Raw genomic sequence first — 15,111 nt, forward strand, 5'->3', positions numbered from 1 at the left:
TGCATGAAGACCTTGTGGCGTATGTCGATGGAAGTAGGTAATGAAGCATGTTATCTTTTGTGAATGCTGTTGACGGATGTAATTATGTAAATGTGACAGTTTTAACAGAAAACTTTTGTACACGACGAAGGTAAGTGAGTGTGACGACATTGATACGTCAGTGAAGGAGTAGGGGTAAGCTACGTAATGAATGAAGGATTGCGAGTGTAAGGGAACGCGAAAAATGAAACAATAGAGTCTACGTAGAAAGATAATCGTCCCCATAGTCAGAGCGTAGGGAATTAACGGGAATGCGAGCGGAACGCCCCACAGTGGGCCTGGAATCGAAAAAAGGTGGCTAAAAGCTCAAAATCGATTTTTTTGAGATAGAAAGTTGAAACTTCGCATACACATTCTCAAATAAATTGTGCATAACTACTCACATTATTTCGGCCCTGTGTTTTCACTTTAACAATGTATGTGAGGTCAAAGTTGAGGAAATTTAGCGAAAAACTACCACCCTCGTTTTTTTCTGAAAATTGCCGACTTTATCCTCGTGCAGTGGTTTTATAAATAGTTTTATCGACAAACCTGTTATACCATCTTAATTGACACTTTTTATTATTTCATTTGAAGGGTTTTTAAAGATTTTGTTTCATCAATAATCATAGATACATAACAAAATGGCGGAGCCTGTTTTCAACCCATTTCTTGACATAAACGTAGAAAGAAAGTTGACATTTTCACCGGCTTACACTAAGTAACTTATATCATGTCGTTCTTAGAAGCTTCTTTATTGTGAATCTAAAGTAAAACCTTGCACCAATTTGAAACCCCGATTTTTAAATCGATTTTTCGAGCGCAAGGACGACTCCGGTTCTGGCCGGCGGCGGCGGAGAGTACGGCGACGCGGCAAGCGGGTGGATGCAATATGGTCTCATTCACTTTTGTGAGTGGATAACAGATATATAAGTGACAGAAAATAATCACCAGAAAGTAAAATTAATTAATATTACTACGAATGACTCTCATTATGCAATCGCTGGGCACTGCAAGAGGTGCACTGAAAGGTTTCTTTCTTTGAGTGCATTCCATGGAGAATTGACTTAAATCGCGTGCTTAAAGTGGGAAAACGGACTCTTTTACTAAGCAATAAACTGTTTAACAATAACAATTAATATATTCCTTAAACGTGATGGGAAATGGCTCAATACAGTACTTGATTTTGCCGAATTGTGTCAAATCAAGTACTGTCTTGGTGCTTGAAGAGTTCATTATTCGTATCCAGTAAGGTTATTTAGTTTATATTCTCGATTTAAAGCTACTAATAACTATTCCTTATGCAGAACAGTTTCCATGTGGCTCTTGTTTAGCCAGTGCAGATAGACGTCAATTCATGTTTTCAGGGTTATATCTAGAGAAGGAATAGGTGGAAAACGAATGCAAAAGGAAGATACAGTGACCATCCTCGGAGGCAAGAAGAACACTTGCCAAGTGGATAAAATGCAACCCCGAGTATTATGTTATGTCAGATTAAGAGGCCCTCTCACTAAGTAATTGTGTCCATGCAGCTCACAAAATTTCAGTGCATGGGTCTTCGAAAATCTGAAATGCCAGGGATATAATATTAACCCAGGCAATGAGAGAGTGACGCGAGCACATGATTTCATTTACCCGAGTGAAATTATTGTAGCAGAGGTTACATAAGAAGTTTCCGAAATTGGTTCTGCATCTTACTGCGACTCGAATCTTAACGTGCATTTCCACAGATCCAAGTTTCGCGTCGCATATAAAGTGCACTTTAATTTGCAAACACGGCTTTGACAGCAGTTAGGACATGCGCAATATAATCGCACGTGGGAACGAGGGCCTATGTCTCAAGAATTATTACTCGTGAGCACCTTTGTGCCTTCTTGTTTAGGTAAAAAATGCTGTTCGTTAGCCGAAGCATGAAACAGGCACGGATATTCAAAAGTCATCACAAATATTCTAGATTTCCTCTCCAAATAATTTAATTTTCTCTCTCTCTCTCACTGACGCTTTAAATGCAATTATGGTATGCCACCAACCGTTAATAAGGTAATCATTCAAGGAGCTGAGTTTGCAAGAGTCCATTCTTAATTGCGACAACTGTCTGGGGAAGCAATACAGGCACGGTATAAGACGTGAGAAAGTTCCGTGATCGGTTGACAAGAAAAATGGCACGAGTGGCCACAAATAGTGATTTATTCCGAAGACAACTCCTAATGTCATAACTGATAATGACAAAAATTACGCCAATTAAACTGGAGGAAAGACACAGCTTGCCGAAAAATGTAATGGATCTGTTTTTGAAAAAGGAAAACAATGCTTTAGCTCAGACAGTGAAAGTGATAAAAACTCGTCTGATAGTGAATGAAAAACAGGAACCTTTTATTACTGACAGTGCTTATTGCAGTATGTAAGTTGGGAAAAGTGTAAATTGTGTTGCTTTTCTTTATGTTATGTTTGTATGGTTAAATTTTTCTGAAAAATAACCATTTTGTCAGCAGCGCAGTTTATTAAGAATAATGACGTTGATATATAGGTAAGAGATTTAAATAAATAGTTATAATTGAGCACAAGGCATAGATGAAAATGAACTGTATTTCTTAGAAAGAATACGTTATTCGATGTGAGTAATATGCCTTCCGAAACTTTTAAAGGTAGCAGGAGTTCAACCAAAAACAAGTTCGATGGGCTCGGCACTACAACAATACTATAAAACGACCGTTGTCAGAAGGCCTTTAAATATGTATGGCAGATTAGGAAGTGGAGGGCATGGATCATCCAGGGCTCTTGCCTTGAAATAGAGCTTGTTTGTTAATTAAAGAGTCCGTTTCCCCACTTTAATCACGCGATTAAAGTCCATTATCCATGGAATGCACTCAAAGAAAGAAACCTATCAGTGCACCTCTTGCAGTGCCCAGCGAATGCATAATGAGAGTCATTCGTAGCAATATTCATTAATTTTACTTTCTGGTGATTATTTTCTGTCACTAATATATCTGTTATCCACTCACAAAAGTGAATGAGACCATATTGCATCCACCCGCTTGCCGCGTCGCCGTACTCTCCGCCGCCGCCGGCCAGAACCGGAGTCGTCCTTGCGTTCGAGGAAACGATTTAAAATTCGGGGTTTCAAATTGGTGCAAGGTTTTACTTTAGATTCACAATAAAGAAGCTTCTAAGAACGACATGATATAAGTTACTTAGTGTAAGCCGTTGATAATGTCACCTTTTTTTCTACGTTTATGTCAAGAAATGGGTTGAAAACAGGCTCCGCCATTTTGTTATGTATCTATGGTTATTGATGAAACAAAATCTTTAAAAACCCTTCAAATGAAATAATAAAAAGTGTCAATTAAGATGGTATAACAGCTTTGTCGATAAAACTATTTATAAAACCACTGCACGAGGATAAAGTCGGCAGTTTTCAGAAAAAAACGAGGGTGGTCGTTTTTCGCTAAATTTGCTCAACTTTGACCTCACATATATTGTTAAAGTGAAAACACAGGACCAAAATAATCTGAAGAGTTATGCACAATTTATTTGAGAATGTGTATGCGAAGTTTCAACTTCCTATCTCAAAAAAATCGATTTTGAGGTTTTAGCCAGCTTATTTCGATTCTAGCCCACTGTGCGCCCTGGAGAATGAACGACATTCCGTAGGAAAAAGGCCACTTACACGGAGAAAGGGGGAAAGGAAGGTAACGGAGTAAGAAAGCAGCCGGTGATCAATATTTCAAGCAATATTTCTCTGGTGTTCGTCACCAGCATAACGCAAGTGCTTCATCAGTACGACGAAAGTTGTAGAGAGGAACGCGAACGTCTGTTTAATACAATATGAGAAGACATGGGAAGGAATATCCCAGTTTTGAGTGTGTGTAGGGCACCGTAAAAATGGGGATAAGGGGCGTGATGGTTATGTGAGACGGATGAACGTCAAGGATTCGGCTTTTGTAGGACGTGAAGAAGGGGATACAAAGATGTGTAACGATGTATAAGATGTCATTGAAATTGCATTTAAATGAATGTCAAATGTCTGTCGACTGCAGTAACAAAAAGCACAAGTTACATGAAAGAAGTGTGAAAGGTAAAGTGGTCATTACGCCGCAAGCATACATCTAAGGAAATGCAGTCGGCGTCAATGACTTCCGTTCAACTGAAATAATCAACTGAATATGAAGTCATTGCAAATTCGATGGAAGAGGGTGATAGTAATGACAGTTGTTTTACGAGGAAGGGAAGGTACCCCTGACAGAGGCATCGTAATGTGCCATTTTGGAGAGGATGAAACGGCAGTGTTGGTTTTCGACGTTCTAGTCCTGGAAATGTAGGAAGGTGTTTGGCTAGCAATTTCTTCAAACTGAATGGATTTACTGGAAATGTTAACAGCAGGTAGGGAGCAGACCAAGGACTGAAATTTGTATCATTTCTACGGGCGGTTTTACCCAGGGGGTGGTTTCCACCCATTGTCGGAGTGCACTACAACTTCAGAAATTGCTAGGTTTAGCATAGGCATGAGTCGATTCCACTTATTTTCGATTCCGATTCCACTTCCGATTCCTTAAAATCGTTTCCCGATTATCGATTCCGATTCCATCGATTGTAATTCCACGTACAGGTTGGATTTTGATTTATCTGTAGCATTGCTGTAATGAAAATGTGGAAGTGGAATGGAATGAAATAACTACGGATGGACGGATCCAGGATATTTGGAGCCTGATACTTCGATTCTCATATTCTAGATTTCAAAGGCATTTTCAAATTCCTACCATTGAACAAAGTCATTATTCAAGGTTATTGTGGGTACATGCAAATAATGGAATGCTTTTTAGATTTTCGTACACATATTAATATTTTTATAAATCAAAAGTCATTGTTATAGCCTATAAAGTTGTTTTATAAAAACATCTTTACATGCTCAGAACGTAAACTGTTACACTTTGGTTTGGAAATAAAAATAGGAAATATCTGAGGATGAACCACTGAGCAGTGGCATAGCGAGAGAACCCCCCAAAATATATGAACACAATAACTTTCCTTCACAAAAGGAAACAAAGTATTTAAAAATCATGAATTAACGAAAATGAAGTAAATGAATAATTGAAAAATGAAGTATTTTCCATTATGAAGGGTGGTGAAATTAGTTTATACGCAATGACAGCCTATTTAATGGGTGTATCATTAAATTAAATTGCAACTCCGCAATCAGGAACACAATTAACAGTATTTAAAACAGCAGTAACGTCACGTGCGACGAGGTGCTGAACCGCTCAGCATGAGGAAGGGGTGGGCAGCAGAAGCGCGAAAAGGGAGAGGTGGAGGGGAAGGTGCAGTGGCGTAGGCAGGAATTTCGTGCAGGGGGAGCTGAAAACCAGGGGGGGGGGGAATTGCATGAAATACCGGGCACTGAATAATGGGTTTTAAACTAATGTTAACACTTTTTGTAATGGAAAATAACTAACATTATCAAAGAAAAATTTTGTAAATTCCTGAATTTTCAATATTTTGATTTCTTTCGTGAAGGACGGTAATTGTTTTTTATATTTCGGGGAGGTGGCAGTCCGTCAGGTTTTAATGAAATACGGTTGGACCTTGAATAACGATTTGCTAAACTTTGTTAAGTGAAAAGGTTTAATCTTCCATAGAACTGGATTTCATCTGAAAAATTGTCAGTGCCTCTGGAGTTTGAAAATTTCGTCCGAGTTATGACGTCGAAGTCAAGCACCAAGGGATTCCTGCTTGATTTTCGTACATTTCCGCTCTCATCTATTTAACCGTGATTATGCGGTGATTTTTTTCTAGCATGGGGGATTTATTTAGTCATGGACATGGCGAGGACGGCCGAGTAACATGTTGAGTCGGAGTGAAGGTGATCAGCGCGCCGCGTAAGCAACTTCTAGGGGCTCCATTCTACCTGCGTGAGGCCGCGGATATATGACAACGAATCTGGTGTTATCATGTAGTTGAATCACCATCGACTTGTACGCATACTAGAAAAAATATTCTCCTTTTTTCGGATGACCTCGTAATCCAAAATGTGCGCACAGGAGGCTCATTGTGGAAACTGCGATTGTCATTCCACTATGACATAAAATAGCACCAGATAAATATCTATGAATGGACAGTGAAATCATCCAGCCGCATGTCGGTGTATGGGCTCCGGGATATCTCGATTACGATGCAAAATAATGTTGTTCCGTTAGGATAGAATGCTTTCACTCATGATCATGACAGGGGAAACACTTCCTCGGTTCTTTCGATGTTCCTCCGTGGAAACTGTCCTTGGAATGGATTACAGAAAGAATCCTGTAGAGAACTGCGCAAATGATATTGGGCCTCTTTTGAAAAGAGTAAGTAGCCGACTGGAAAAATATTGGGCTAACAATGGACTACCCGTAGGGAGTAGAGTTGACAGGGGCATAAGCCGTCAGTTCAAAACATTACGAGGAAACCGTCATTGTAGCGGCCCTCCGAGGATAACTCGTGTCATCAGTCGTCACGTATCATTGAAGTTCACGAAGTGAAGGATAAGGTAGTTAGAGGTTATCAAGGAATGACTTAGCTCCATTAGAGCGGATTTGATACAAAAAGTGTCTGGTGTTTGGATCGGAAGGGAAGCGATACATAACGAGAAGACAAATCACCCAGCTTTCGAGTTGAAGGTCCACGCGCTGCAGTCGCGGAAGAAAGCAGTTCAAGAATCGTTCCCCGGTAGATTCTATCGACTCTTGGTAAACTTTCATGAGACTGATCTTGTTGATGAGCATAAATTGGAAGATTTGGATAATAATTTGCACGAGCCGTCAGGAAATAACGTGAAATCGGGCAAAAAGATCTTGTGGGGGAAATATTTTTACGGCCATAAATGCGGAAAAACGCAAAATGCGGAAACACTAAATACGGATAATTTTTACAATGTCGTAATAGGGAATGAATCGGGACCGAAAAAAATGAACGCTAAATGCGGAAAAACGTTGAAAGCGAAGACGTTAAATCCGGATCCAACTATATTCGAATATTCAAGCAATGATTTAATATTCGAAATCGATATTCGAGTTCATGAAATCTGCGATTCGATCCATCTCTAATTTCCATCTATTTTACTTTAAAATTGGTGGTCCAGACGAATTCTTGGAATGTGATTCACAATCGCAATAATTTCATTTGCCGTGACCAGCTGTTAATAAAAGAAAGGAAAACACATGCATTGCTTCACGATCCCGTGGTTTCCAATTTTTTCTCTCTGAGAGTTGCTCCTTATTTTTCAGAATTGAGAAAAGTTATGTTTTTCTAGTCTCAAAATGGTCGAAATGTGATTTATATTCACGTGTTAAAATTTGGTTACTTTAAAATAACGGCAACCCGTGCCCCAAGGGCCCTAAGCACTGAGGACCCTCAATTGAGATTTTTTGGGTCGATTAAGTGCCATTTCCATGTGAAACGTAAAAGTAAAGCCCTCAGGGCCGATTTTCTTTTTGTTTTTACCTATCTGTAAGCGTTTACGAGATATCGTCCGTCGTAATGCAATCGACCCCCAGGGCGCTACCCCGCACCGCGGCGCCGATGAGGTACGGCCCGCACCACTTACTAGAGACTTCCCCTTCACCCCCTCCCCTCTATCGGCGAAGACTTTGCTCCTGCTAGTAAGATGTAGTCTTGGAAGAAATGTGCTTACGTTAGAAAGAATTTAATTGCCATGAAATGCTTCCAATCAAAGTGATCAATTTACTCGTAATTTCACTTGTCCATGAATTTCAGTTCATATTAACCAAAACAAAATACATTTTCGTATTTGTAATTTTTTACTGACACGTCATATTTGGCATTTACAGTGTATTTGCGGACGTTAGGGGTTGTGCTACGATGAAAATTCACACTTATTGTTAGTAATTAATTTTAAAAGCTCTCTTCCTTTTACGTGGTTGACTTAAAATCTTGTATTAGTTTCACGCCTCTCTCTGCACAATCACCTATAGCTTGAAGACCCCGAATAATTTGCAAATCCTTCTTGTAATCATGATGTTTATACCATTCTTGCGTGGGCAAATCAAAGAATACAGCTCATTTTTCCAATGCATTACATAGCTTTCTTGAATTAGTAGTGACAACATTTGATATACATACCGTGGTCAGGTCTCTACGCTTATAGAATGCCATCTATGGTAGATCATATTTTTTCCTCACGTGTCCTTATATTGCGTATCACGTTTTCGTATTCACACCCAGAAAAAGATCCGCCAAAGAATGACAGGCCTACCAACTCCTCATTCAGGTACCACAAGTGGTTTGAAAACCTCTTTTGTACTCCTTTCGCTATGTACAGGTTAACACTTTCGTAATGTTACGATCTGAAAGTCACTGTTGGGAGCAGATACAGCACAAGGAGCGGAGAACCACAACTTTTTCTTTCTTCTTGAGCATATTAAAATATATTCCACCAATAACTGAATTTCGTGCTCCTATTCAATTGCATAAGAATTTTACTTCGTCATCCCACGCACATTTATCCGAGAGATAAACTGCGTGCGTCAAAAATTCAATGGCACCGCCCCTTGCAATGTCAAACAAATCATTAAGTTTTGTTGTGAAAGATTCTCTTCTCTAAATCTCTACGGTAGATTCAATTCTCTCTTTATGTCGTCGCAAGTTCATCCCTTCGTTGTGTAATTTTTTAACTTTCCGAACGCCTTATATTCCGTAATAACAGGAATTCTCGTTTTGGTCCATGGATGAAACGCATTTCTTACTGTTTTCCTCGCACCAAGTTTATACATTACAAACCCATTATGTTATATAAAGAACACACAGTACTTCTCTCACTGCAGGTAACTTAAAGCCAAGTATTTCTTCACTTTCTTTTCCAACCAGTTCAGTGCCTGAATTTAGTCTTGATTTCATACTTTTTCTTGTTAGCCTATTCATAAAATGAACGTCTCGTGTATTCATGATAAACTAGTTTTTTCACCGCTTTTCTCCGTAAATCCAAAAAAACTTAGCACTTCCTATCCTTTGCGCGCTATACATAAGAAATAACTATCTCTCCACATTGATCTACAAATGTGAACAGATTGCCTCGTTTCTTATTCCTTGAATATTTCTATCAACTGTTATGGCCCTGGAAGCCCTGCTCATTTTCTTCAATCCTTCAGACAAACGCAATTGTATGAAATACTTATAAAATGTTGTACATAAAGAGCAGTTTTGAACAAATCATGCGGCAATGGTGCGCGGTCGTATGGTGGCAACAATGTGGGGTCGGCGCACAGTACATAGGACGGCGTTGAAGGGTTAAGATTGACATTGTAGGCTTAAAAAACATTTATCATGACACAAGGGTAACATCCTTTTCAGTTCTGTACCACTAGCATATAAATCTTGCCAGCAGGAGCAAATTCTTTGCCGACGGAAGGGAGGGGTGGAGGGGAAGTCTCTAGTAAGTGGTGCGGGCCGTACCTCATCGGCGCCGCGGTGCGGGTTAGCGCCCTGGGGGTGGATTGCATTACGACGGACGACGGACGGCAATCGATTCTCGATTCCGATTCCATGCCAGAGAATCGGTGGAATCGAGATTCGACATTTGGAATCGACTCACCCCTAGTTTTGCACATTTTGAGCTTTCTATCCTGGCCTGTATGGGGAATGAAGTAATTTTCTTCATATACTCATTCTACACACAGGAGTAACGTTCAGGATGATTTTGAGTAATGCTTCATGTAGTAGGTTATGCATTCGGGTTGCGACGCCGATACGTATTAACGAATTCATTGCGCGAGGTGCAAATTCTGAAAACGGTACGGGGAGTGAACATTCGTAACACTGCAAGAGTAACGGATGGATGACATGAGAATTGCATTCGAAAGATATTCGGTATGAAGTTTCCGTTTTAAACATGAATATCGATTGATCGCCGTAAACGTTGTTGTGGAGAGAGGGAAATATACAAACGGATATTGATGAGAATATACTAAAATATTAAACTTCCACACAATTATATTTACATAAGTACCGACCCGGTTTGGACATGTACTCTCATTATGACGATGGGAAATTGGCCTTCCTCGTTCTACACATACGCCGTCCAGCAAGAGAAGTGTTGGGTGGAATGGATGAAAAGGGAGGGGGGAGACAGTGTGATTAAAAAGCTGGGTAATACCTAAGGTCTGTGAAGGAGGGGGGAAGAGTAATGGCCTTTACGTAATCCCTCGTCCCCTCTCCTTCAAATACCTTACGTATTACCCACGTTTTCAGTGATACTGTCTCTCCCACTCCCTTTTCATCCTTTCCACCCCACCCTTCTTTTGGTGGAAGGTGTACGTAGAGCAAGTAAGGCCAAGGGGTGTAGCCGGTTAAGAGGGTGAGAAGTGCCCCCCGATGTTTTGAAAAATGAAAAATATGCACTTGAATTGCATCAAAAATTATGTGTTTCCCCCAAAGTTTCAGGCCTTAACAATGGATAATAAAGAAAAAATTGAAACACGATTTTTAGTGTCTTGAGTATATCCCCAGTTTTTATTTTTGTGAAATCGTTATCTTGATTTTAAAATGTAAATACAATTACGTTGTACCGTCGTGATTTTTTGAAAAATTTTAGATCGAAAAGTAAACTTTTACGTGCCTTTGAAATATTGCAAATGAAATTAAGAAATTGAGGAAGCAGTAGTCACGCCGAAAAAATAGATGTTTTTATCCCTTCGTCAAAGTATATTCCTAATTCTTTCAGATTTTTAACATTGGTGGGACACTGTGAAAAAGACGAATCACTGCTTTCCACCATTTGCATCTATGTACTTCCCTCCTCGTAGGGAAGATGCTGCTTCATGTTCCTGCATAGGTCAACCGCATATATCGCCTCACAAGTTGTCAAACGAATCGTAGAAGATTGACACGGAGAATGCGTTTTGGTATATTACAGACTTGTACGCTAGGTTTCCAGCTTACTTGGCTCCAAAACCAGTAGTCCCACCGCATGTGCTCAAAACATCCCTCTCCACGCTGCAGAGCTCAGCAGCCCACCACTGCACCCCGTCCACCGTCGGAAGTGGCCCTCTTTCGGTTACCCTCGTAACTTAGGCAGTCAGGACAGGAGAGGAGTAAAATATCAAATGAAGTTTGAGCGTAAATACGAAGGATGGCAGTTAGCGATATCAATCGCCAATAGTCAATTTCGATGAATATCGAATTCGATGAAAGTAATTGGGATGCAGTAATTGAATGTATTAATAAATTTACCTCAAACCAAGTTAGTTGAATGAATAAGAATGTACTTTCGCAAGGAGAAAAGTGATGTACGTAATCCGGATGTTATCTCCTTCTGCAGTACCTCTTTAACTGAAGAGACCTCATAATGTGAAGAGGAATTCGCTGTAAAACGTAATGGATATCCGAAATGATATCAAAAACGACGATCGATTACGTTAAAATATCCATATCCACATGGATGCACTGCCAATTTATTTCTAAGTTATTGGTAAATGAGTGTGAATAACGAGAGTAGCTTAGTACTAAACAGGTAAGTTTCATATATATATATATATATATATATTCCGGGCGCAATGAGGGACGGTTGGCGACAGGAAGACAATGGAGTAACGAATGTGGTGGTCAGCGGTAGGCCAAAGAAGGGGTGGTAGCTCACACCAATTCATGTTGACTAAGGAAATTCCTATCCCCCATTCAAATTCTCTGCTTCATCGAATGGCATTTCCAATGCTTTCTGCAGAATATAATTTGTAGCTGATATTGGCAAAGGGAAAGGAATTGCTGCGAATGATGTTTTAAGATGATCGTATAAATCACATGGAGATGGAAAACAGACGTGCTCACCCGAGAATATGTTGATGAACCCATTCTCTTGCATGTAAATGATAACACGCGAAGGATTTGCATCTGGAAGATGAAGGGGTCGGTAATTGCACTTAAATGAGTCAGATTACCAGCTGTGGGAAACGACGTACTTCGGGAAGATTCAATAACGTTTTAATATTCAACTTTGAGGTATAATTTTATTATATGACATGTAAGTATTAAAGCTTATACTTTTAATTAGGCATTATAAAATTTCCAGGAAGTATATGTTTTCACATAACGTTAACAATAACGTGGAGGGGGAGAAATGAACGCAAATGAAACGAGACTGTGAAAGTGTGTAGCAGGATAAGGTGGGGAAAATTGCGCTATGATATTTGAGTAGAAAATGTACACATAGAGCGCATGAAAGAGTATGTGCTCGCCAAAAAATATTGCAACACGATTTATAGTTTTTTAAATGTCCATATATTTCATTTCCATAAATAATTTTTATCGATTTTGAAATCTATATGCCGAACACGCCGAAAAAAATGTACGTGGTGACCTGTAATTAGTTATATATTCCTAATTTTTCCTTATCATTAAAATAGGTTGAACACGTTTAAAAGCAGGGGTAACTGTTTGCGCCATTTGCATATATGTATTCCATGAGGACTTTCATCTGGATATGGAAAGCAAGGACTAACTATTGACAAGTTTTTAATAGTGTGCCGGTCACTGCGAGGATGTAACGGGACAAAAATTCAGCTGAGTTTGATGAAAGAAGTTTTAAAAAGTAAATGACGCCGTTTAGGTTAATGATATTTTTTGACGTAAATGAGTATACCAGTGTGACTGAGGGAACGAAATTGCGCGATGTGACAAGCGTACGAAAGTGCAGTGAAATTTTTGTCGTGTAAAGCGGTGAGTTGCTAGAATGCAAGGATGGGAGATCACAAAATATCCCGTGCTCTATTCCCAAATTGTGATTCTCACAATTTCAACGAAAGTTTTTATTGATAACCTACGCTATGATGTGACCTATATAAACGGCCTCAATGCAAGGTCAGGAAGACTTAAAGAAGACAATGCACCAACTATCACCAATTAATCATTCTAGTCATCAGATATGAGAAAATACTTTTGCGACAGACCTTGTATGCCTCAAAGGTTGACGAAATAAAGAAAACGGTTATGAGAATTAACTACTGTCATTTTGAGTGTGATGGACATTGTTGTTGTTAGTATTTATAGTCAATGAATGATATTGGAAACGGGTCAATAATCACTCATCGATTTCATCGTGGAAATACAATACCTCGTGGAATGCATAAATGTAAATGGCGCATAGCAATTACTCCTATTGTTGATCATGTTTCACCAATGTTAAAGATATGGAAAAATTAGGTATACATGGCAATGTATGGCTCAAAACATAATTTTTGGGCGTGTCTGTTGTAACCTTACGTTTTTACATTAATTTTGAATATTTAAAACCTACTTCATTAATTCGTTTTCGAACACATAAATTTGAAAAGAAATGGAATAATAGGTCGTTATACTGTATAACGATTGAAATCAAGAAAACGTTATGAGAAATGGGAGATATGGTTAAAATACGAAAAAGCGCATTTCAATACTTATTGGAGGTAATTGCTATTGTTGAGGCCTTGAACTTTGGGGAAACACCTAGCTTGTGCTTTACTGCAAGTGTATTCATTATTTTACAAAATATATGGGGGCACTCTTCACCACATCTACCTCGTAGACAGTTTATTCTACATCCGACAAAAGTGATTGATGTTCGCTTTCCAAATTTATTACTTCAGGAATAATACTTCCTACTTAACATGCATTAAATAACGTTATGTGTACATGCCGGGTAATAAAAATCCAATTAGCAGTCATAATACCCGTGTGCTGATATGATGGAAAGGGTGTAATGTTTCATTTTAAGTCGTGAAATAAAATGTACGCTGCCTCCATCGGACTGCAATGGATGTAACGCAAGTAATCGCAAACGAACATTTGTATGGAAACAAGTTGAGTAATAAAATGTGTACCCGTTGTACATAGAGTTAGCCCGTGGTTATAGCAGCAACAGAGTGATGTTTTTCGAAACCTATGACTGAAATAATAAGCAGCTAATTTTCCACGAAATATCACCTGCACACAGCTTTCATATTAGGGAGAAAACTTTAAATCCCACAGTCCAAGTTTATTTCTCAGTTATGCTGAATAATCTTCAAGGGCAAAGTGCAACACGAAATGACGTCGAACGTTTGCGTTTTGAAGTCGCAGGACATTAACCGTTTGGCTGAAAGAGACGGCGATTCGCTGGACTGCGGGATTTTGCCGTAAACTAAAGAGCCGGCGAATCGCCAGTGGAATGCAGCGCTGCCTTTTAACACGCATGAACAATGAACGGTATGAAATTTTTATGGCATGTCGTATCTCAGAGGCATTGTTCTTTAGGTGAAATGCATTTTTAGCTATTGTTTTGCAGTATTTTTACTCTTAATGACGAAATGTATATCTGCCATTTCTACGGCTGCGTCTTTCCGCCCACTAACTTTGTTTACTGACGAAGGCCTATCCGTTGCCTTTCATAGGCAGTTATTAATCACTATTTATGCAATAGTTTTCAAAGTTCTTACCTAAAGTTTCCCTTTGTAACCTTAAGAGGAATAATTGATGCACGCAATTGCATTACGTAGTTACTCCTCATGAATATCAAGTGTAAATTAAGAAAGTGCAAGATTACTTTCTTTTTAGCCTATTTCTCATAGACAGAGATGAATTGAACATCCAGTTATTCTTAGCATGGAACTTTGTGATATTCTTGGCATGGATTGGGTAAAGTATGACGACTTTTATGACATGTTAGGAAACAGGATTGTGAATGATTATACCTCAGGATTACCTCCTATTAAAGTTTTAACGTGCCGAAATACACAAACATCTTCTTACAGCTGTGTTACCCACGATTATGCGGTATTTAATGATTGTCTTTGATGCACCAGCTTATGATGACATTGGAGTTTGAAGAGGAAATAAACAGAAAAATGAACGTAAAGAAAATGAAGACGTTGTTGCCATCCCAAATAATGAAAACAAAATAATGTATAGCAATCTATCTTTCATATAAGACCTGTTTAAGAATCTTTTCACTGTAAATCTGTATTGTTACAAAGGAAATAGGAACGACTGACCGTTCGGTAAGTTACGAAGCTGTAAATGCCATCAAACCATATTTAACCATTACAATATAGAGTTTTATAATAAAAACCAAACAAACAAGGAATCACATTCGTAAAA

The sequence above is a fragment of the Ischnura elegans genome (assembly GCF_921293095.1).
Source record: "Ischnura elegans chromosome 13 unlocalized genomic scaffold, ioIscEleg1.1 SUPER_13_unloc_2, whole genome shotgun sequence".
Lineage (NCBI taxonomy): Eukaryota > Metazoa > Arthropoda > Insecta > Odonata > Coenagrionidae > Ischnura > Ischnura elegans.